Source organism: Neolamprologus multifasciatus, chromosome 23 (genome assembly GCF_963576455.1).
Source record: "Neolamprologus multifasciatus chromosome 23, fNeoMul1.2, whole genome shotgun sequence".
NCBI lineage: Eukaryota > Metazoa > Chordata > Actinopteri > Cichliformes > Cichlidae > Neolamprologus > Neolamprologus multifasciatus.
Window position 1 is genome coordinate 36,122,906 of NC_140460.1, and position 24,585 is coordinate 36,147,490.

The window sequence follows — 24,585 nt, forward strand, 5'->3', positions numbered from 1 at the left end:
TTGGCTGGAAGCAGTGCTTAAACAATGGAAAAAACATAAACTTTGTCCAAAAACCTCTCATGTTTAACTGTTTTCCACTTTTTCTTTGGTCATTTTAGCCTTTTTGGCCAGGGTGAAGGGAGTATCTGCCATCAAACAAGAAGACAGCCGCATGTAACTATGACAGTGTTTGCTAGTTCACCTTACATGCATTAATGTAATAACGTGGTTAGCCTACTCAACGTAAATTACACATGAACAACATTAAGCTACTCACGCAGAGAAGAACGGCTGCTGCTGCCATCATCATTTCTGCTACACTAGCAGGGCTCCGGGTCCGATAACAGGCACCACACCCGCAGTAGATGTGCACGGTGTGAGGTCTAGCAGCAAGCTATCAAATACGGCGCATTTCTCGGCTTTAAAAAAAAAGCGCTATGCGTCGCCAGGTGTTTCATCGGATTCGAGGTGTTACCTCCTTTGACAGTGTCACAGTATCAGCTTAAAGCACTTGTTGCAGGCTGCTGAGTTTGCATATTTTGCTGTGAAGTACAGCCAGACTTTTGACTGCTTCGCCTTGGGCATTTTTAATCTGTAGCTCTGCTCTAAAAGAACTTACGTACCTGGCCCCGCCTACTATCCTCGGAAACGTAAAATGATTGGCTAGAATCTAAAGTGTATCACAGCTCAGGAAAAAAAAGCACCGAAATAAAGCACCGAAATGTGCGCTGCTTTTCGGTCTGGTTACTACCGTTTATGTCAGAACCGGTGCCATCATGGCACCGGACACCGGTACCCATCCCTAGGTATGATGATGCTTTACATGAACCTTGACTGAACAAGTAAGTTTAAAATAATAAATATTATCCAGCTGCTCCAACCTGCTCTCCACTACACCTATGTTTTCATTTCAATCCATCTTTGCATCACAAATAAACATTTCTATGCAAATATTTAAACAAATCACACATGAGGGTGTGCAGTAAATGTACCCGTGTATTTAGGATCCCCTCCAAACCGACCCTCACCTTTTTCAGCGATCTTCTGTCATACATCTTGTCAATATCTATCAATTAGCTAACTGTGCTTACAAATGCTCCTCTGACACACCATACATCTGGGATTGCTAATTAAGATGATGTGTTACATAATTAATGCCTTCACTCAGCTAATTAGCGCTCACTTAGTGCTTTAGCTTTTGAGATGTGAAAATCAGCGCTAAACGAGTGTTAATGTGATTCGGCACCGCAGTGGCATGGAGCAAAAGATCAGAGCGGGAGATGCAGGGAACCCAAAGTTCCTTCCTCGAGAACCTTTAGACGCATCCGCCTCGCTTCACTGGTGCAACTCGCGTGGAAGTCTCGGGTTTTATGAGCGCTGGTGTTGGGTTGATTTTGAGTGACTTTACGGGCCCTGCGCTAAAGGTCGCGAGTACATAACTCTCGAAGATCTTCTCTCCCTCTTTTGCTGCCTCCGCCATCACTGACAGTCTGTAGAAACGACCCATCAAGGACACTTCAGCAACGTGTCAATCCACCGACTCCAACCAGAGAGATAAGAAGGTGGAAAGGGATAGCGGATGGCACTCTTGCATAATTTATACTGAGCAAAAAATCAATTTTAGGGCATAAATTACTCCGATGTTAATTAGTTGCAGATTGGTCTTTTACAAAAGGTGCATTCTAAATCACCTCAGGGAGACTCTCACCACGCTGAGATGAGACCCGATTCTTCAGCTGCTGATAATTTCACATGATGTTATGATGGAAAATTAGACTTGTTTGTTACTTGGACATGACCAAAATGTTTTTAGAAGATGTAACAGTTTCTGTGAATACTGATTTTTTTTTTTTTAATTTCTCCCCCCTCCTGGTCCCTCTGCCGGTGAGAGAAGGAACTCCTGCAAAGAAAATGAGTCGGTGGAGTCAACTAAATACTCTCATGTTGCTACCGCCCCATCCTCGCTCTTTCACGCAGCGAGACACGCTCTTAATGCTGCACTTGCACACAAATGCCGACACTGCTGCACAAACCACCCTCAGTCAGGGAGATTGCTTACCAGCGCTTAGTTCAGTGGCGATGCCCAGTTGGGCCTTGATGTAATGGAAATTGATTGCACTGCTCCCAGGCTACACTGTCATGACAAGTTATTTTAATGGCACTAAAGCAGGCTTATGTTGAAGTTTAAAAGGAGGGGGAGGGCTGAGTGTGGTTAGGGTGGGGGTGGGGGGTGACAGTGACTCGGGGCATATTTGCAGCATTGCAAGTCATTTTATTTATTTATGAGACTGCACAATAGTTCTCGAGACAGAGAGACAGCGAGAGATTGAGAGGAAAATCACGGGTAAGCGGGTGGGTGACGCTCTAGGTTAACCACCTCTAACATATAAGATCTAATTAAAGGTTTGATTTGTGACACCTGCTGTACATTCAGGTGTCAGTTTGAAGGCAGAACAGTATATAGCACACACAAGTCATTTATCCCAGTAGTAACCTGTCACGCAGAGAGGAAGGAAATTTTCAGCCAAGATGAAATCTGTAGTTTATTGGCCTCACACAGGGAATGGCTGCAGTACGAGAGCTGTGACAGGAAGAACTTTTCCATATTTTCTTTTTTTTTCTTTTGTGCTTCCACTTTTTTGTTTCCTTCCCCCCCACATCTAGACTTGAAGTATAATAGAAATAATAAAGACTAACTCTCCAGCCTGCTGGCACTTCTTCAGTGAGGTCATTTCCTGTCAGCGCGTTGCATTCAGGTAACTCTTGGCGGAGGTTGTGTGCGACTTGCTGACATGTGCGTTTGTGTTATTAGAGGAGAGTCGTCCTCGCTATAGGCAAACTTGTGCAGACGTCTGCCGCCATCCCGCTGTTTTTCTCCCTCCCCCCTGCACGCCTTTCATAGTAAGCAAAGTCTTTTATACAAGAAGCAAAAGACATGCAAGCCTCAGAAATGAGCGCTTAAGAGCCTCGTAACACAATCAGTTTCTAATTTATTTTAAAGTTTAATGGCATTTTGAGTTTAATGGCATTTCAGATTGCAATGTCTCTGTAATAAATTATGATGGCTCATGCATGAGCACTTCAAGTAATGTGTTTTCCTCATGTTTTGTCCGCAGGCCAATTAAGGCTCGCTGCGTGACAGTCTGGCCGAATCAAAAGGTCCCCGCACTCCTTGACAGCTAGAGCAGCCAATTAAAATCCAGCGCCGGGGCCAAGCCTGCCGTCGCCGCCCACCGCGAGTGATCATTACCACATGTGTGGGTTGGACGGAGTCTTTGGCCGAAGTATTGATTACGGTGTTGCAAAATGATCTTTGGCGCTTTGGCCCGAAGGAGCAGGGCCGTCGCGGTTAACGGGGATGAAGGTGTCAAGTCGGAGTTTGAGAGCAAGCAGCAAACACGATATACATATGTGCACGCGCGCGCGCGCCCCACCGTGCTGGTTGCCTGTGCCGGTGTTACTGTCCACAGTGCACAGCAGTAAGCCTCATTACACAGGTCAGCAGAGCCGAGACCTCGCTCGCATACTGCTTGATCATCTGAACAAGTCGGAAATTAACTTTGATGTGGAATTTCTGTGGGTGAGCTGCTTAGGTCCACGACAGGGCGGGCGGGGGGTAGAGGTGGCTGGTCAGCTGCGTATGTGGGCGAAATGTGTTCGCCACATGCAGAGATATGAAAGAGAGCATGAGAGAGGAGGAGTGCATGTGAGAGAGGTGGCAAGACGCCTCCCCCATATATTCAACTAGGAGTCACCATATACTTCAAATAGGCTTAATTTGTATTCAGCTCACATGAAGTTGTGGGCTTATAGAGCTAGATTTAATACACCTCAGCTCTCTGTGTGACAGACCTGGACTATGTCTAAATTAGATTGTAATTTCAATGAACTATCTCTTAGCATACATACAGTGACAGACCTGTGATCACTGCTAAGAGCCCTCCTCTGCAGCATTTGGAAAAAGCTTTGATTTGTCTGCCTTCTTGTGTTTGTGTATTCATGTTGTCATTGAGTGGAGTGCCACCATTTTGCACAATTACAGTGACCCACAGTGGACATGATGGCAACTGACAGCTTTTTATTCCTGCTTTATATCAAGCAAACATCATGTCAACAAGAGCACAACAAAAAAAGGAAGAAAGTTTGTTTCTTTTGTTGTTGGGGTATGTTTGAAAAGCAGTCATTTGCATGGTTAAAGGTGTCCCAGTCCATAGTTTTTGTATCAACAGTGGATCTGCTGAGGCCTTTGATATGGCACCCATCCATCCCAGTGACAAGTCTGGCAAGAAGGTGCTGGAATTCCTGGTCTCTGAGCATTTCTTGGCATCTTTTAGCTGCTTATTTTGCTTTTATAGCCTTTAACTTGTTCCACAACCCGAAAGTAGTTAAAAAAAAAGTTTTTTTAAAAGCTCTAAGTCTTAAAACACCCTTCATTTCTTTAAATGTATATTTCATTATATTCTACTAGGAAAATGGGAAACGGGGGCAATGATTTATTGAAATATCTGCAAACCTACATGGACGTACCGTACCTGTTCTCTCTTTCTTGTCTTGTCTTTAAGAAGTCTTCAGGAATAGTTGTCCGGGCTTCTTGAAGGACATTCAAAGCTCTTCTGTGGATGTTTCTGCCTTTTGTTCTGTTCTCTGTCAGGATGATCGCGCACTGCTTCAAGAATGTTGAGGTCCGGACTCAACATCCGGCTAATCCACGAATGATCGTGTTCTTGTGTGTGTTGTATTGCCAGTGTGTTTGGGATCACTGTCATGCTGAATCAGGAGCTTTTCAGATGGTTTTGCATAGTGGATAAAAATCTGATTAGAGTTCCAACACTACTGGCTGAAATGTATCTGCAAAACATAACACAACCTCTACCCTGTTTTTCAACCCTTCTTTCACTATCATTCTAATTAGGTTTCATCTTTCCATATGACTCTGATTTTCAGACCTGCTTTTATGTAATTTGGCATATCTCACCCTTTTCTCCCTGTTTCCCCCCCCCTTAAGAATGGCGTCTTCAAAGCCACTCTGCAACTGAGACCATTTTTGATGAGACTTCAGTGGATCGGCTAAAGGGCCAGTTGCTTTCCCTAGGTTCTGTGTCTGGTATCTTTTCCCATTTTTTTAGGCTATGACTTTAAAATAGTGTTCATCAACTGCCAGTTTTTTTTTTCTTTTTTTTGTGTCCCGTTTGGATCTTTAGCCATCAGAATTGTTGTCTTAAGGCCAAGAACGATGCCAAGCGGATTTATTTTACCAAGTGGATCATCATGGCCTTGCCATATTGGTCCATTTGATTGACCTTTATTATAATTATGAATTTATTTTATGTTCGGTTGCTACAAACGGGACAGATATGACTGGGGGATAGGACAGGGAGAAAGAATGAAAGAAAGAGAGGGAGAGAAAGAAAACCAGAGAGGAGAAGAGGCGGTGAGAAAGGGGGGAAGAAAGAAAGAAAAACAAACAAAACACCTGGATCACCTGTATGGAGAAAAAAAAACAGAAGAGAAAGCAAACAAAAAAAGAGCAACATAATAAAGCACCATCACAATAAACTAGCTAGCAGTAGATAACAGTAGATACTAAATATTAAATATTATGTTGTGCAGCACACAAGATAGACAGCACAATGTGCTTTGAGGCAGCAGCCAAGAAAGGTGTAGTCCGCATCTGTGAACACCCGTGTGTGCACCTGTGTGCATACCTGTGTGGATCAGCATGCTTGTATTCCAAAGGTTTCCCCATGTAACGATCTGCTAGGGAGTGTGGGAAACCATAGCCCCCCCCACCCCCCGTATGAAGCAGGTATGGAGGAGATCCAGGTGAAAAGATGTCCAATTTTACATCTTTGGGAATTTTTTTATGCCTGTCTAACTCTGTTATGTTTGGGTTTTTTCATGGATTCCACGAAAGAAATGTGAACAAATTATATGTTTTAGCAGCAGGCTACTAGTTCTTTGCTAAGTTGTCTGTTCTGTGTGTAGACACACGAGTGATTCATCCATTGAGTTTTGTGTCTTTTTGATGCTTGAATCATCCATTCTTCACAAAAAAATCTAAAACCGCTGACGGATTTGTCCTGCTAACATACATTATACATTTCTGTGACTCTTTCTTGATGTAGCTTATGAATATGATTACTTATATTATCGTTATTATCAACACACAGCAAGCGCCAAGATTTCATAACAGACGAGCTCTTGTTAATGAGAAAATGTGAACAGCTACATTAATTCAACACAACTGCATATTAAAAAAAAACAAAAAACAAAAGAAGCAGTAGAAATAATACAAAAAGAATGTGAGAAATTCTCTTGAGGTATTTAACATGACAAAAAAAACTTGCATAGAAAAGATTTTCATTTCTTCTTCTTCTAGTCAGAAAAATGTGTCAAAATAACAAGAAAGGCTCCCATTATTGTGATGTTATTACGAGCAAAACACAGATTTTCCTTTTGTCCTCATAATGAATAAGAATTATTTTGTACTAATTGGCCTGAAGAAGTTGTTTCATAATTCCCTACATACACTCCTCTCATGAATTCCCTCAGAGGCTCTCCGTTGGGTAGGGAAGTGAAGAAATAGAATTCTCTCTGTCTGCACAATATTCTGCTGTTATATGCCACAAACATGCAATTCTTTATTTGCATTTTAACCATCATGCAGCCTTTTTTAATTTGTTTCCACAAATTTGCCTAAGTGTGATGGCTTGTTTTGACAAATGGGTCAAAAAGGTCAAATGCAGTGGCCATCGATGTCACAATGAGCAACTGTTACTCTAATATGAGGAAATATATGCACGTGTCAGTGGACTGATCTTAAAAACACTTCAGTCAGGCTCCGGGACATCCCCCTGCCCTTCCAAGTACATGTCGCATGGGGAGACCAGCAACAACACCCGAGCGAGAACAGCCAAGGCATCAGAGAGAACCATTAGAGAGAACCTGGCAATGATCAAGACAGACGCAGCATTAAAAGGAGGAGCTAGAGGGTAAGTGGCTTGCAGAGTAGCTTGCAGAGGCACAAGAACTGCAGGCAAAAAGTTTTTCTATGCTTCCTCCCACAGTCCAAAGACATGCAATTAGTGAGGTTAGGTTAATTTATGATTTTAAATTGGTAACTAACGTGAGTGCAAATGGTCATCTATCTCGCTGAGTTAGCCCTGCGTCATACTGTTGACCTGTCCCTGCCCTTCGCCCTGTGGTAGCTGGGATAGGTTCCAACCCCTCTTGAACCCTGATAAGGATAAGCAGAAGACAATGGATAAAAGAATACTATAATTCTTCAGTCCAAACATTTTACTTTCACATTTATGAGGTGAAACTGACAGGGTTAAGTCTAGAACCTCGATGGGGGTATCAAATTAGTTTTAATTTGTTTTTGTTTTTTTTATATCACAAATCAAGTTTTTGTCAAATTGTAGAGAGATTTCTTTTATACTCCTGAAGTAAATGGAACTGAAAGTCAGATAATTACAAGGTGCAGAAACATGTCACTCTTACTCCTAACCCGTATTGTTCTGACACGTCTCGAAAGATTAATAATGTGGCCTTCCAAACAAAAACAGAAATAAAAAAGAAGTTGCTCACTTTCAATGAGTAGCACTCTTTGCAGAATCCATGTCTCAGTTTTCCAAAAGTTTAAATTTCTGTCACCCTGTCCTTCATGTATGTACAGCACACCTCCGCTAAATTACTGCTGTGGAACAAAGAGGTGAAATCAACAGTGGTTCACGGCTTTCATCTACACCATTGTAGTATATGGGAAAATCAGCCTGGTTTAAATGTAACATTTCCATCCCGATGTGACACATCTTTGAACTTTTTTAAATCCTAACAATACCATAATACGGAAACGGGGGAAAAAAAAGAGCATGTAATCTTGGATCTCTGAGCTCGGGGGCCAGTACAGTTTGGCCCCGGTGGCTTCCTTGGAGACAACAGATTCAGAGGGGGTTAGCACAAGCCAGTGATGTAGGGCACCACAATGGCAAATCTACCCCTGCTGGCTCCCGGCACCGACCGCTGACCTGTTTAAACAGCTGGAACGTTTGGCAATGCCTGCCTCCGGAGATTTGCAGGGCCACTGGCAAAGGGGTTGAGAGGAAGGAAGAGGGGGAGGTGTGTGAAGAAGGGATATGTGTGTGTGGGGGGATCGCGGTGGAGCTGGGAGGAAGGATTCGTAGCTCTGCAATAGGGGACCACTGTGCGGCAATGGCACCAAGCACGAATTAAACAGGCCACTGGCAAGAAGCTAAGGAGGAGGAGGCTGGAACTGAGTTAAAGTCAAATAGGCACAGTATTTGATAGAAGGCCGGCTGGTTTGGGCACTCTCTTTGGTTGGCGAATGGATTGAGTGGTTGACCAAGACAAATAATAGCTTGACAAGCATCCGTGCCAACTTTTTTGTTTTCATTAAAAGGGGGAGGGAAAAAAAGTCTGTGTGCTTTGGAGGGGTTGAGGCTGTGTGTTAGGGGCATGGGAGGTTACTGATTCATACAAAGGGAGCACTTAGCAGCTTGTGGCAAGGGTTTAACCGTTGGGGTGGAGATGGGAAGGGAGGTGTTTGGTAGGTATGAATGTTTTGGTTAAATGTTAACCATCATCCATAGCTAAGAAAGCCCAGAGTGCACACTGAGCGGATAAACAATACAATGAAGAGCACTATAATGGATGTCCACAGTTGCTTACATTCTGACAGGATCAAGTTTTGTTTGGAAATGTTATGATGTAATGTCATATCCAGGTCTTTAAAAGCATTGCAGCAAGACAGCCTAATATTTTTTTTCTCCCTCTGATAATCTAAAATATCATATTTAAATGTCAGGTGTGGTGTCAGTTTGAATCAAAGAGAAAATGCTTCTTTCTAGACTTGCATTTTGCTTTGATGCTCAGCAGTCACATCGTGGTAGAAAAGACAGAGATACTGCGGTTTATTCTTAGCAGACCAGAATGTATCGGCACATGCAGATAGTATTAAAGGCTACAATCTGCAGTAATAAAGCATGTTTTTCTTTCTTTCAGACATACAAAGCATAAACAGATTTCCCTAACATTTGCTATGTGTAGGCATTTACTCATTTAAGCCATTCTCGACTCCAGCTCGGATCAGCTGGCTCTTGCAACTGTTGCATTCCAAAAGTGCGTGTTGCCAACGGGGAAGTTCCAGAGTGCCCTCTGGTGGGCCAACTATGCAACATCAACACTCATAACATGGCTGAAGGGTGTTTCTTCTGTCGCTTCTTAGGATAACTTTGAAATTCATACCACAGGTGAATCTGCTAAAGTATCTCGGGTGAGTTTGACTCTCATCGACCTCAACCTCAAGGTCAAGGTCAGAGGTCAAGATTTCTAAGAATCAAAATATGCGATAACTCAAGAACAAGGCAGCGAGGGGTTTTAAAAATTTATGAACAGAGTGGTATCACTGTTCATTTAACATGAATCTACAACTAATCTTTTCTTACCTAAAAGAAGAGGACTATCTGAGCAGGTGGTGCTAGTTATACATGGTCATAGCCTAACTTTGTGATGTTCTTGATCATACTGAAGTTCCTTTAGGTAAACCCTGCATGGCAGCCATCTTGGTAACTGTGGTAACTTAGTAACTGTGAACTGACAAGATGGGGAACATACTATATGAATTAGCCAAAACTGCTGTTTCTATTAAAGCTTAAACATGGTTGTTTTAGGAAGCCTGTCTTCCTGCAGCTTCTACAGAACAATTTTTCATGACATGCCTGCTTCCTTTAAGCGCCATGTCTCAGATAGCTGGGTCGTTGATAATCAGAAGTCAGTGGTTTAATCCCCGACCCCTCCGGTCCACATGTTTAAGTGTCCTTCGACAAGATACTCTGTGGCAAATTGGCCCTGATGCATCCATTGGAGTGTGTGCATGAGAGATAATGTGTTTAAACCATAGTGATGTATGAAAGTGAGGAACTGTGGCTTACAGTGTAAAAGGCCTTTGAAAGGTATACACTACACCTTTACTATGATAATGAGCAGATACAGCTTCAGTTGCAGAGGATCGCCATCTTTGGTGTTACAGAAAGTCTTCTGTAAGTGGGAGGCCTCTTCTTTATAGCACACCTGTCATAACCGTGTGGCTGATGGGCCACAGTGTCATTTCCAACTTGCCATGATGGTGCAAGAAAATGTCAGTGACAGCCCGATTCATGTGTTGGTCTTGAGCCAGAGGGCTCCTTGAAGGTCAGATGTGCTGGTTTGTCATAAAGGAAGGGCTGAACTAGAGAAAGGGATAGCAGTAGTAGTAGTAGTGACACTATCTGTATAAATATCACTGCATACTTCAAAATGAATCAATCGCTTTTACTTGTCATATTGTTTGACAATGAAGATTAAGGTGCAGCAGCTTTGGTTTAGTTTGCTTCTCACGCAGGCCTGAAAAACAAAGCTTTTATTTTATCCGTTAGTGCAGTAGCTAGTCGCAGAGGCTCTGATTGCATTGTAGATGCCACCTCTGGAATATAAGTTTCTTCACTGCTTGTCTGGCCAAGAATTTCTCTTCGCACCCATCAAACACATTAAAGACACTCATATCCTTGTTTATGTGCATAAGCCTACTGGTTTAATTACTTCTTTCTCCAAAGGTACGCTGAAGGCAGTTTTGATAAATAATGCATGGGGAACGTGCTATATTCAATGTACATTCCAAAGGATGTTTGCGTGCCGAATATAGCGCCGCAAACATCGGCTGAAATCATTTCAGGCCCCACAGTGGTTAAAGTCAAATGCCAATATTTGATCAACCCATTTTGTTTAACTGGAACACTGGGAGGAAAACATGTTTGTACAAGTCAAGTTTGGTGGTATTTGCTTAGACTGGGCTGTAGAGAAACAGAGATTGCTACAGATCTCTGTTCGAGCTATTAGAGCAATAACATTTATGTGCATCCTGAAACTGTTGCCATCACAGTTAAGCATGCCCCGAAGCACAGTATGGATTTTATGCAGTGATCACCGACACACAAGGGGTGGATAGTTTGCTGCAGTCAAAGTCTAAACTGTGCTATAACTTTTTTTTTTTTTTTTTAGACACAATACTGTCTCAATCACACAATCTGACCTTTTTAACAAGACTATAAAACTTTTCAAAAGGTTGTCGTCGAGGCAAGGTAAAAAATATATCGATTGTATGTTGCATCGCAGTGTCTTTGGGATCATTGTCAATCAGAAGCTTTCCAGATGGTATTTCAGGGATCTCCCTGCATTCATTCAATTCCATCCATTTTGACAAGATGAACGCCACTGGTGAAAATGTAGATGCTCACTGTTGCACTTCTCTGCTGAACCTCTTGTGCATGTTATTGACAATTTGAATCAAAAATGTCAAATTTGGAATCGTCACTCCATTAGCCCCGTTGCTACTGATTTTCACTGTAGTTCTGGCTTCCACTGAGACCACGACGAGGCTTCAGTGAACAGCGGACTGATCATGTGATGGATCAGATGCATCTCCAGTCCTGTGTCAGGGCTTTGCTAAGATACTTTCCTATTTCACTCGACTTTCAGATAGTATTCGTCTGCTGTAGATACATTTTTAGGCTTCTACTACTTTGTCCTTAACTTGTGTAGTTTCTTCAGTTTATTTTTAAGGACACACGGCACATATCTCTTTAGGAATCACCTCGTTTGTGCAAAAACACTGTTTTAATCCTGTCCAGCTGTGCCTCGATTGGTATCTTTGTCGATTTAACTAAAGAATAGGGATATGTGTTTCTGCACCAGGCTGCTTGTAACAAAGTGGCTAAAAGGGGTTCTTTGCTAAGTTCTCTGTTATGTGTAGACACAACACTGGGCCGTTGCACGAATGGGATTTTTAATCCTGGATAATTCTTAAGTCAGTGTCTTAACAAACAAAAACAATCACAAGAATGTTTGGCTCCCTAAAAAGGACTGGCTAAAGACTTTTGCACTGTATTATAGCTTCCTTTTTTCATTTCTTGGTAAATGTAATGGAAATAATTGGTTTTGCTGAAAATTGCGACCAATTTAAAGCTTCCTCCTCCCTCATTGGGCTACTGGTTTCTGATTAATAATAACACACCAGTGGACTAATCTAGTTTGGGGTCATCAGGGTTGGACACTCGTTTTCCTGGGGAAGATAATCTCAATTATCCCCGTTTCTTATTACAGTAATGAACAAAATATTTAAAAAATTGCATCCCAGAAGAACACGAGCTGCCAACTAAGACTAACTTGTGTGAGTTCTAATTACTCTGTTTTTTTTCCCAAAAGCACAATCAAACTATCATTACTCCTCATCACTTTGATTGAGCTGCAAATGAACGCAAAATTTGAGTTGGAAGTTGTTGATTAGTAATGCGTTTAGATATTTAGAATATAGTTCATAATGTTTCAAATCGGTATCGACATACTCGGTTAATTTGAAAATCAAGCTTGAGTCTCTAATCAAAGATGTGCGATTAAACCGGTAAAAACGTCACTGGAGCAACGTTCCAGTATCTGAGGCCGCCTCAATTTATCGTCGGTGTAATGTGAACTTCCTGCAGCACTAAACAAATAAAATTTAGCCCTTCCTGCAGATGAGATCTGCGAGATGAGTGATCTGCTAAGCTAAACAAAGATGTTATAATTTGTCCTTGGGAACTGCGCTGTAGCACTGAAAAAAAAAAGAAAGGAAAAAAACATTTTTTTGAGCTGCAGGAAGCAACTCGTAAAATCTTAATTAAAAGATTGTATCAGACATGGCTTTGCTTATGGAAAATAGGGAAATAATGGACTTAAAAGACACATTTTTACAGACGGCGCCGAGAAATAATTCACTACGCGAGGATAGCTGGAACGAGAGAGAACTTATTTGCCGCGGGGAGAGAATTGGCATTTTTAATATCCACAGCAATGAAATCTCAATATAGTTACTGCAAGGCTGCAGAGTGTCATTTGGCATAAGATCCTTCATCTTCGATATTTTCCTCTGCTGTTTGTCTCTTTTTAGTCGTCATTATGGGGAAAAAACAAAGTGTAATTAACACAATCATGATTAATTACAGCACACAGCCCTGGTTTACACATCTGCCTAATTGCAAGTTTCTTTCACTTTATTTCAAATGTTTAAGTTAGCAGAACTCCTCACATTAGCGGTGCTTCTTCTCTTTTCCCCTTCTCTCTCTGGTGTGTTCCTGCCCAGGCAGATGCTAGAAGTCAATTTTTTGCCCTTTTGTTCCCTTCAAGTTTTTCCTCCAGCATTTTTTAAATAAAATCCCAGCTACGCAGCCCTTTGCTCAAGCACTCGCCCACACATGTTACTCCCACTGTCCCCTAAACAGCAGCCGAGCCCTCCTATAGAACTGGAGATGGACGCTTTGGAGGATAAACATGGGCCAAAAAAGCGAGAAGTGTAGCACAGCCAAAGGCAACCTGCCAAGCTGATTCCCACTGCGATATATACATAGTAATACCCTCATTGATCGCTCTGAATATATTTATTGAGGGGAACCAGAAAGCAGACTGGGGGAAATAATGGGAGAATTTATGACAGGCAGTGCTCAAGATTAATTCACTTTTTAATTACAGGCAAGTACATAGGTATTGCCTGTCAAGTAGTTAGATTTAAAGCAAAGACAAACAGCGAGCAATGCTTGCTGAGAATGCAGTATATGGTAGAAAGTGTATGAATCAATAGTACATTTTTCCTCAAATATGCCTCGTGGAAATTGCCGTCATCCGTATTAGGCTCTTAAACCCATTCTGAGATCTGCGTTCCGCCTGTTGTTTAACTCCATTATTTCTTTCTTTGCCTTGCCTAAATTTGTCTTTTCAAGTGTCATGCTGACTTTACTGTACGTCAGCCACTTCCTTTCTCTGTGTATTTCTTTCTTGTTTTTTCATTTTGTAGAAATGCAATTCACCTGCAGGGAAGAAAAAAAGGTTAATGCGTTCAGGAGGGAGTGTAAGAGCAGAATCCAGCACTTTAACGCAGTTTAAGCTCCTGAGTGTCGAACTCTTGAGTCCGTTGTTTCACACCAGAAATGCTCTAAATATGAGCTTTGGGGGTCTTTGAAAGGCTGAGATGACAGTGTGTCACTATTCTGATAATCACATTTTATTTCTTTGTCTCTTCAAAGTGAAAATGGATTTTTCTCAGTGTGTCACGCGTGTGCGGCTTGGCCCCTTTATCGGCCAAATGTGATGTATGTCATGCGGAAATGTTGGATTTCATCTAAAAGACATTAATCATCTGGAATGTTTGATAACCTGCGTGTAAAGTTCAACATCACACCTGTGGCCTTGTCATCAACCGCGAAGGCCAGATGGCATTTACGCCTCAGTCAAAAGTCACATGTTCTCACAATTTACGTCTGACGGTGTACAGCGCATCACTCAGCCAGGTGCTGTGTAATTGTATGCGATCGACGACCCCTGAAATGACCCGAATCCATTTCTTATCTCCCAATCCCCCTACCACCCCCAACCGGTGACACTCAGGTATGACACATAGGCATGTTTGGAGTAACCGTGAGCATCTGTTGCCATGCAACAATTCAAAGCCATGTGCACCACATGCAAACGCACAAGTAACCTCTTATTTGGGTCCTGATCGTGGGGACAGCAGGCGTAGCAGAGACACCAACACAACAGTTTTTAATAATACTTAGACACAATTATTGGGTAAAATATTTTACACAAATGAAAAGACCAAGATCTTTAAGATAGAAGTATAATATCATAGTGCTGATACTAATGGGAATGTAAAAGGTGAAGTTAAAATCATCATTTTAGAAGATGTTTGATGGTTATTGCAATTATTTTAGTGTACCTGAGATTTCTATAAAGACTAATCCAATCGAACCAGTATTGAGTGGGAAGTAAAAAACTTGTTTCCTGTTAAAAGGGTGTTTTTCCTTCCCACCGTCGCCAAGTGCTTGCTCATAGGGCGTCATTTGATTGTTGGGAGGGTTTCTCAATGTGTTATTGTCAGGTCTACCTTACAACATAAAGCGCCTTAAGGCGACTGTTGTTGTGATTTGGTGCTGTGTAAATAAAATGAAATTGACCTGAATTTAATTTAGCTCTACAGCAGCATTCCCATAACCATGCAGTGACAAAGCTTGACTTTGTGTGATTCACGAAAGACGTTTCAGGTTGCACGGGTGAATTCATGCATGTATATGTTAGTTATAACCTGTTCATGGAGATTACAGTGGGAACACTAAGTAAGAGGATTATGGCAGCTAAACAGCTGGCAGTATTATATTTAAACCTGGTATTCTTATACTGCACAGCCATTATCAGTTACAGTATGGTGATGTAAAAAAGTAGTTTAATGCTGGCAAGTATAGCCACCAGCACTTGACTATAGGTTTGGGTTTTTTTCTCCACACTGATAATTAATTAAGCAATATATTTTGCTAGTGCATAATTAATAGCTCTATGTAATTACTTTTCAGTGACTAACCAGTTACCATTTTCAGGTATTTTAAGCACAAAAATCTATTATAAATACAAAAACTTTGCAAAATCTTGTTTGTGTGTTATATATAACCCTTAGACTGACTATGTATAGTGTTGTGGAAAACTCTTGAGCCTCACCTTATTTATATGTATTTTGGTTCCAAGAAGCCAGACTGTGTTTGCATTTTTAATAGTTCTTTAGACTTTCTGAATGTTTTACATTCAGAACTTTCTAAACTGCATTTCTGAACTTTTCATTTGGCTGCTTTTCCACTCATTTTCAGTCAAGCTTTTGTAGCTGATCATTTCATTTTCTTTTGGCAAGTGGCAAAATCATAAGAAAGTATTGGAAGCAAAATATAAATGCGGTCAAGGCCTGAAAGAGAAGTCAGGTCCTTAAAAAACACGAACAAAGTCAACCAAAGACCTGACAAAGGACCTGAGAGGTTCAGTTAATCATCCACTGTTCACTGAAGCATCATCAAAAATGGTCTCAGTGGAAGGGTGGCTGTCAAGAAGCCATTCTTGAAGGGAAACGGGGAGAAAAGGCTGAGATATGAAAAATTACACAAAAACTGAAAATCATTGGCAACAGGTGTGATGGAGTAATGAATCCAAATTTAAGTTTTGGCTCTTCAGTATGCAGAAGAGGTCAGAAAAAGGTACAACAGTGAGTTACTACAGCCATCTGTAAAACACATGAATTGATTGATTGAAAAAAGGCAAGAAAGTTCAGTTCCTGAAGAAGCTTCTCGGATGAGAGGTGAAACGTCTTCAAGCAACTTAAAGAAGTCCAGACGCTTTTCTTTGCAAGCTCCTTTGACAACGATGACCTGGATGACTGAGAACCTTCACAGACATTAGATTTTGATCCAACATGCAGTATCATCTGGAAGGTATCTGATTGGCAGCAGCTTCATTTTTCAGCACGGCAATGATACCAAACACACCGCCACTGCAGTAAAAACATATTCATGTTTGGCCTCCTCGGTGACTGGACCTCAACATTATTGAAGCCGTGTGGGATCATCTTGATTTGAGAACAGAACAAAAGGCAACAACATCCAAAGAAGAGCTTTGAATGTCCTGCAAGAAACCTGGAGAACTATTCCTGAAGACGGCATAAAGACATGACAAGAGAGTTCAGTCTGTGTGAAGAATAAAGGTGGTCATACCCAATATATTGACGTTCCAGGTCATCAGAATTATACAAACTCAAGACTTTCGCACAGTACTGTATGTGTGTCATAACAGCTCCAGACATACTGTATAATATTTTTACCTTGCTTGGCTTGACAAATCACACTGAACAGCATTGGAAGAGGCTCTTTCTGGATTGCCAGTTGAATAGCTTTATAGTCTTATTACAGAACATCAGATTGTCTGATCCAGTTCTGTAGAATTATTTTCAGGAAATCATTTTAAAAGCATGAAACCTTGTAGATTCCTCACATTTATCTTATTTTATGGCCTGCTAGCTTCATGAACAGTGCTTCCCTGTATCAGTTTGGTTTTTAATAAAGAATAATCAGTGTTTTGTACAACTTTTCACTGCAAATATAAAATGTCTCCAAATATTTGTCAGAGTTTGGATTTGATATTGCAGAATCAAGCCAACTGCATCAAACTGACTGTAACTCGTTAACTGTCTTCTCTACTCAACCTACTAAGACCTTTTGAGATTTAGGGTAAGCGGGTTGATCAGCTGAGAAGCTGTCAGCAAGCAAGACGCAGGTTCACATGTTAACCCCACCTGCCTTCCTCCATCAGCCTCCATCGCTAAGCATCTTCACCCGAAGTGCTCTCTGCACACAAACGCACGCCTCGCCGTTGGCGAAACAGCAAGGCGTCTTTGCATGCTTAGTTTGGATTTTTCTAGCTTTCTTCCAACTCTTGCTTTCCCACTACCACTTCTCCTTCCTCTCTGACTCACCCTCAACTCCTCCCCTCTGGGATATTTTAGGCCAGGCGGCCTGCAGCATCACCTCCTCCTGTCTTCCTTCCTCTCCCACCTCCCACTCTTATCCTTATCATCAAATGAATAACACATATCTGAAGCTGGTGGCCCCTGCTGAGGAAACAGGTGAGCGATGAGTACAGGCCTTGCTAATTAACAGTCAAATCTGTTTTTTAGTTTGCATGTGATCAGTCACACGTGATCTGTGTGCGCCACAGTTTCTCATCTTCGGCATTGCAGATGTTTACCATCAGCCCGCATCAGATTCAAGCAGAGGTTTCATTATTGCAAAGCTCTCAGTGTGTAACATATATGGTCATTGTGAGTAATTATGTGGAGTGTCCTTCTTTTTCAGAGCGTTCACCGGAGAGTGAATTCACTCCAGCTATTCCCAATGCCTGCAGTTATGTGATTTATGTGATTTCCCCTGAATGTATTGTCCCATCCTGTGAGCCCTCTCATATTCAATTGTTTTGATGGATCTTCTAAAACAACACCTTTTTCAATAAGGAAATATACCCTTATTATATTCTGTTCCTGCAGGGTTGTTATATTGGTATTTTTCAACAAGTACCCTTGGAGAGTATGGCAGTGTCATTTCTTTAGAGCTCTTTTTTCTCCCCTCTCTCTCCAATGGTTTATTTTATTTCTCACTGCTTTCAGAGATCACCATTTCAGCTCGGGGACTCTCCCGGAGCATCTAGCTTATTTTTAACAAGCAGCATCTTCTTTCAGATAGGAGATTTATCTTCTGCACCTCAAAAATATCCATCATAACAAGTGGCTGCAACTCGACAAGGAACGCCGAGGTTCAGCTACTTTTCAAACTGCATATTAAGAATGAGCGAGTCACCATTTGATCTGCGCGATATGATTTGTCGGCGGCGGAAGTTGCGGGTGCACGACTGCCTGTGTGATGCTTTCCATCAATAAAACGTATAGGACTTTGCTATGTGATATTCATGAACAAAGTCCGAGGCGAAAGCCGGACGTGAAAACATGAAAGCACAGCGAGGGAGTGATGTGCTGAAGAACATCGATCGGCCGATAAGAACAGGAACGCCCGTCAGCTAAGAACAGTAATTTGAAGCCACAGTGAGAACACCATCGCCACAATTTGATAGGTGAGGAGTCGAAAACACGGTGCTGAGGTGTATGTGTAATTGGACAGAGTAGCAACAAAACCATGGCTGCATCCTGCCTTGTTTACAGGCACATGTTAGGAGTGCAGTATTACTGAGAGGCTTCTATGTTAAAACTCCCAAATATTTAGCACAAATAAACAGATTTGCAGAAGGGTGCAGTTAACAACAACTCAGTTCAGGTACTCACAGATACTGTTAGCTATTTTTTATTGAGGCTTAACCATTGTATTACAAGGGGCATTACTAAATATACAGACAGCTTTAGGTTGTCATTATCTGACAACTAAGCTTTGGGGTTAGAGTTAGACTAGACCAGGGGTGGGCAATCTCAGTCCACGAGGGCCGGTGTCCTGCAGGTTTTAGATGTGTCCTTGAAGCTGATTTAAATGGCTAAATTAGCTCCTCAACATGTCCTGAAGTTCTCAAGAGGCCTGGTAACGAACTAATCCTGTGATTCAGGTGTGTTGACCCAAGGTGAGATCTAAAACCTGCAGGGACACCGGCCCTCGTGGACTGAGATTGCCCACCCCTGGACTAGACCCTGGCCAGTAGAGGTTAGGCTAACCCTAAGTCGAAACTAATTTAATTCGTCAAACTGGGCCTCCATGTCATGGTTGTGGTCTTTGTACAATTATCTGATGCATAGCATGCCATTAATTATACTAAAAGCCCATTCAAGAACCAGTTTTGGCGAGTAATAGTCTGTTCCTTATAACTAATTCGCTGATATCCGTATCTGGATGGATGCATTGGGGCGGCTCAGGGTGTCTCGGTCAAGGACATTTCAACCTGCGGATTAAGCGAGCTGAGGATCAAGCCACCTACTTTCCAATTAGTAACGATCCTACAACTACATTGGTCATTTAAATGATTACTGTAGAGAGCCGCAAAAGAGAGGTAGAATTTGGCATCATCATGGTCTCAGTAGAAAACTGACTCCTTAAATTCTACCAACTCATGTTATTCAAAGATGTCTTTACTAATATATCCACTCCCTGCAATACTTTTTGTCATTTCTAATTTTGCAGTCCAGATCGATTTGTACAACTTGTCAGTCCTTGTCACTTTTTGTAAAGCTGATTGCGATAAAGTTCATTGTATTGTAGTTTAGAAATTGTCCACTTTTGCTCATCAATCTGTCAAATAGCCCGTCGTAAACAAAATAAAACGATTTTAAACCTACAAATTCATCCAGTTACTGCTTATCCACTTCAGGCCATTATAAGATAAACTGGATAAGCGTGCAGTGTGTCCTAGCTGCTATTGGCTGAGAGATGGGGCACACGCTGCACAGGTCTATCTAAAGGTTCCTGCTCCGTTATTGAAACTACAGTTTTTGATTGAAGACAGAAGCAGATATCTTGTAGCTTTTGTTAGAAAGTCTCAATTCACAGTTTTGTAATTCTATAAAATAATGCCACTTATTTTTCATAAAGTTGCAAATTGTGGCTGTGAAGATCAATTGTTCTAATATATTATTCATAGTTCCTTGTTTTCCTCTTGTTGCGGTTAAACATAATCGTCAGTAAGTGCATCCATCCTGACTCTGCTTTATTTAACCTGCAGCCCTGAGCCAGATGTTTCAGGGCAACAGCTGCTAAGTCCTCCCGTTAAAATAAAAAATCCTTTTTCCTGAACTATATAATCTGACTCCCACACAACAACATCACAGGCAACGCACCGTCTTCACTCCCGCTGAGCGCCGTACACTATATCTGACGAGTCACATTTTGTACCATCAGCGCTTTTCGTGAAATCTCTGTGATGAAGGAAAATTGTAGCAGTTCTTTTGTGTGGTGATGGAAACACCTTTCCTTCAGTTGAGCTCGCAATAAGAATTTACAGTAGCCTTTTCTTGTCTATTAACCTGTTTATTCATCCATGAAAATGAAAACTACACAATAAAACCTACCAAGTACTTGATACAGCCAATGAAATTACCACACGCTGGACACTTTATTAGATTCACCTTGTTAGTACTGGGTTGGTTTTGGTTATGCTTAAGAAACCAGTTAAATATTGGAGCTTGTTGTGTTGTCTTGCTGGAAGCAGCCATCAGAAGGTGGTCATAAAGGGACAGACATGGTCAGCAACAATACTTATGTAGTCTATGGGATTTAAATGATGCTCATTTGGTGTTAAGGAGTCCAAAGTGTGCCAAGGAAATATGCTCCACACCATTACACCACCAGCAGTAACTGGAACAGTTTTTATTTGTTGTTTATACCGAATTCTGACCCTACCCTCCTAACACCGCAAATGAAATCAACTCCTCAGACCAGTTAATGTTCTATTGTCTAACTTTGGTGAGCCCATGTGAATTATAGCGTTTATTTTCTGTTAATCTCTGGCTCTCTTTCACAGCATGTCTTTTATCCTGTCTTCCTTCTCTCACCCCAAAAGGTCGCGGCAGATGGCTCCGCCCCTCCCTGAGCCCGGTTCTGCCGGAGCTTTCTTCCTGTTAAAAGGGAGTTTTTCCTTCCCACTGTCGCCAAAGGGCTTGCTCATAGGACATCATTAGATTTTTGGGGTTTTTCTCTGTATGTATTATTCTAGGGTCTACCTTACAATATAAAGCGCCTTGAGGGTAACTGTTGTTGTGATTTGGTGCTGTATAAATAAAATTGATTGGCACCTGATGTGGCCTTCTGCTGCTGTAGCCCACCTGCTTTAACATTCAATATTATTGTGCAATCACCTCAACTTCTACAGTTTGTTGTGACCAAGTCTACATCTTTAAGTGCGTTGAGTTGCTGCCATGTGATTGGCTGATTAGATATTTGCTTTGAGCAGTTCTACCTAGCAAGGTGGCCAATGTGCAATAGGTACTGTTTAAGTCCAGCAGTTTACAAGCAAATACTGTTTTCATGTTTGATATTATTTACTAGCATAAACAATTTTTGAAAAAGTGACTTAGGGAGAGTTCTCTCTCATGGTTGTCTAGAATCTCGCACCATGCATGCCATCTGCCCTGAGGTAGTCAGTTACCTTTTCAAAGCTTTAACAGCCGCTGACAACTGCTGACAAATTTATTCTCCTTCCCAGTGCTGCAGAGTTCCCTTCGGCTTCAGTCCAGTTTGAAGGCGTTCTTGCCAACCTATCCAACACTTTAAATTCCATCAGTCTGCACTTTAATGACATATCTGCTAATGTATCAGTGTCAGCTGAGCTGGTTCACACATTGATTTTGAAATGTCAGATTCTGTTTAAAAAATGGACATACTTTGACGCTCGGCCTGCTGCTGTCATCTTTTAATATAGCGACGATTTGGCAGTAATTAAATCATTTAATGTCATTAATCTATTAAGTTATAAAAAGTCCTTCAATTTGGTTTAATAGTCAAATGGCCAATTTTACACAGCTGCTCCTATAATGGTAGCATCATAGTGTTGGCAGCTTGTCAAGTGGCGGGTTAAAAATAAAACTGTCCAGCAACTCCTATCATTACCAAAAATGTGTGCAGGTAATAATAATTATTAAAACTCAGCATAATTCACAATAATTAAAATATCTTAATGCATAATTACATTAGCATTTCATTACTCTACTGTCTTTTGAAGTCACAGATTGTTATTGACATTAAAAATGCCTCCATGCGGCATCTTTGCATCAGTCTAGTTGTGTCTGATCTGAAGAAACCTGAGAGGAAACACGAGAGGCTTCGAGCTTACGATATATAAAGACTCCCAGATAGCGAAGCTTTTTTTCTTCTTCTTTTCTACATGTGTGACTAACAAGGTTTTCCTCTCAAGTTGCTTTTTCATTTATTTTCTCGTGTGGAACTCGCGCAGCATCTTTTCTTTAACGATCTCGAGCTAACAAACAAACACGCACACAGATGCACACACATACACGCTTCTCCTCTTAATCTATGTCTGCTGAAGTGGTCTTTAATGAGGTGTGAACAGAGGACCACAACCCTCTCCCTTCCTCCCTCCTCCTCTCCCACTATTTCATCTTCCCTCTCTCTCATCACTGAGAGTGACTACAACAGACAGACAGAGCTACAAAGACATAGAGCGAGCGACGCATGGACGGGTGGAGGGAGAAAGGTGATGCTGGAGTTAATGGGAGAGAACGAGGTCTTTTTTTCTGTTTCATTGCTTCATCCCTCCATCCATCATCATGTGATCACAGCGAGAGCAGATCACAAGGCCTCTGAGGCATTTTTTTTTCTTTTTGGTAACCCAACATACCCTATAAATACATGATAATTTGTAGTATATTAGGTAATTACCGGTGGTAATAAGCAAGTAATATGTAGGTACTGGGTGCTTTCTAGGAAAATAGGCAACCAATTCTTTAAAAAGAATTCTGGATGGTTCTGTTATCCATCAAGCGCAACTGTAGTTAACCAAGGTTGATGGCATTTGGCTTGTTCCACAACTCTTGAGGAGCCAAACAAACATATTTGTTTAAAAATCACTTCTTTAAGGTCTATTTTATGAATCTACTGTGCAAAAATCGAACTTCCAGGCCTTGAGGGCCGGTGACCTGCAGGTTTTAGATATTACCCTGGGTCATCAAATGATTAGTTCATTGCCAGGCCTCTAGAGAACTTCAAGATATGTTGAGGAGGTAATTTAGCCATTTGAATCAGCTGTGTTGGATCAAGGACACATCTAAATCTGCAAGACACCAGCCCTCGAGGCCTGGAGTTTGACACGTGTGGTCTAGTGCTACCCCTCATTTTTTGTATTTTGCTAGGTAAATGAGTAATAAGCGCAGAGATTTATTGAAGCAATTCTAAGGAGCTTGAAAGTCAGTATTTGATGTGACCACCTTTATTCTTCAACACAGTCTAAACTCTCTTTGGCAAGTTTTCTTGTCATTTCTTTAAGTAGTCTTCAGAAATAGTTCTCCAGGATTCTTGAAGGACATTCAAAGATCTTCTTTAGATGTTTCGACTCCCTTTTCTTTTGTTCTCCATCAAGATGATCCCACACTGCTTCAATAATGTTGAGGTCTGAGCTCTGGGGAGGCCGATCCATGACTGACAGTGGTTTTCATATGTTTTTACTACATTGTCAAGCTGAAAAAGTTTTTACCTAAGATACACTTTGCATGGTGGATAACAATCTGTTGGTACCTTTCTGGGTTTGTTATTAAATCAATTTTGACAGGATCTCCGACACCACTGGCTGAAATGGAGCCCAGAATCATAACAACCTGACCTCCTTCATACATATTGATCATGATTTTAACCAAACATTTAAAATTTGGATTAATCACTTCATGAGACCTGTTGCTGCTGATTGTCAGTCCGGTGCTTGTGTAATTTGGCCTGAACTCTTTCTGCCTGATGTCCTCGCTTCTAATCAGACTATTTCTAATTAGACTTTGGTCAACAGTAGATGGATAACTGGAGGGTCAGATAAATCTCTCAGGTTCGTGTCAGTTCTTTGTAAGATTTTTTCTTTTTACTTCAGACAGAGATTTTTAGTCCTGTCATTTCATCTTTTGTCCTCCATTTGTCCAGTTTCCTCTAATTATACAAGGACACTGTGTGCCATGCAGACATGTTTTCAAGTGATAGCTCTTTGGGGATTCAGTTGTTGGTGTGAAAATATTATTTTAAGTCTGTCAAACTGTGTCATTTTTGGCTTTTTTCATAGATTCGTCTAAAGAAACAAGAACAAATGATGTGTTATGTGTAGATGGTTGTTCATTCCTTAAGTTAAGTGTCTTTTTTATGCTTAAATAACCCATAAGTCAGTGTGCAGTTGTTTAACAAACAAACAAAAACATTTCTCTGGTTCTCTGGACCTTCAGAATGCCTGGAGAGCTGTTGCTCAAGACCACTTTTAAAATATGAAGTCTCCTCTTTGGCTTAAGACTTGCATAGTACTGTAATGTGAGACATTTGGATAATATGCTCCAGTAAATTACTTATTTTTGTGCAGTTTGTGGCTGTATTCTCCCATAAAGGTTATTTCAGGTGTAGTTTTTCTGTACTCACCTGCTTTTTCTACCTCACAAAACTATAATTTGCTTTATATGAACGTGATAAGTCTTTGTATTTAGGGGATTGTAAAAGGAAGGGTTACCCATTTTCTCCTCAGCTA

General features: G+C 41.2%; 1 protein-coding gene and 1 long non-coding RNA gene across 4 annotated transcripts in view; both read left to right on the forward strand.

The window, feature by feature from the left end:
- Positions 1-23,864, forward strand: part of LOC146492086 (uncharacterized) — a 41,015-nt gene extending 17,151 nt beyond the window's left edge. The window contains exon 2 of the long non-coding RNA XR_014872503.1: positions 786-23,864. This is a non-coding gene — a long non-coding RNA (uncharacterized LOC146492086). The remainder of the gene's footprint in view (positions 1-785) is intronic.
- The window catches only part of LOC146492085 (interleukin-1 receptor accessory protein-like 1-B), a 338,383-nt gene that overhangs the window by 179,969 nt on the left and 133,829 nt on the right, over positions 1-24,585 (forward strand). The gene's annotated exons all lie outside the window — the stretch shown is intronic.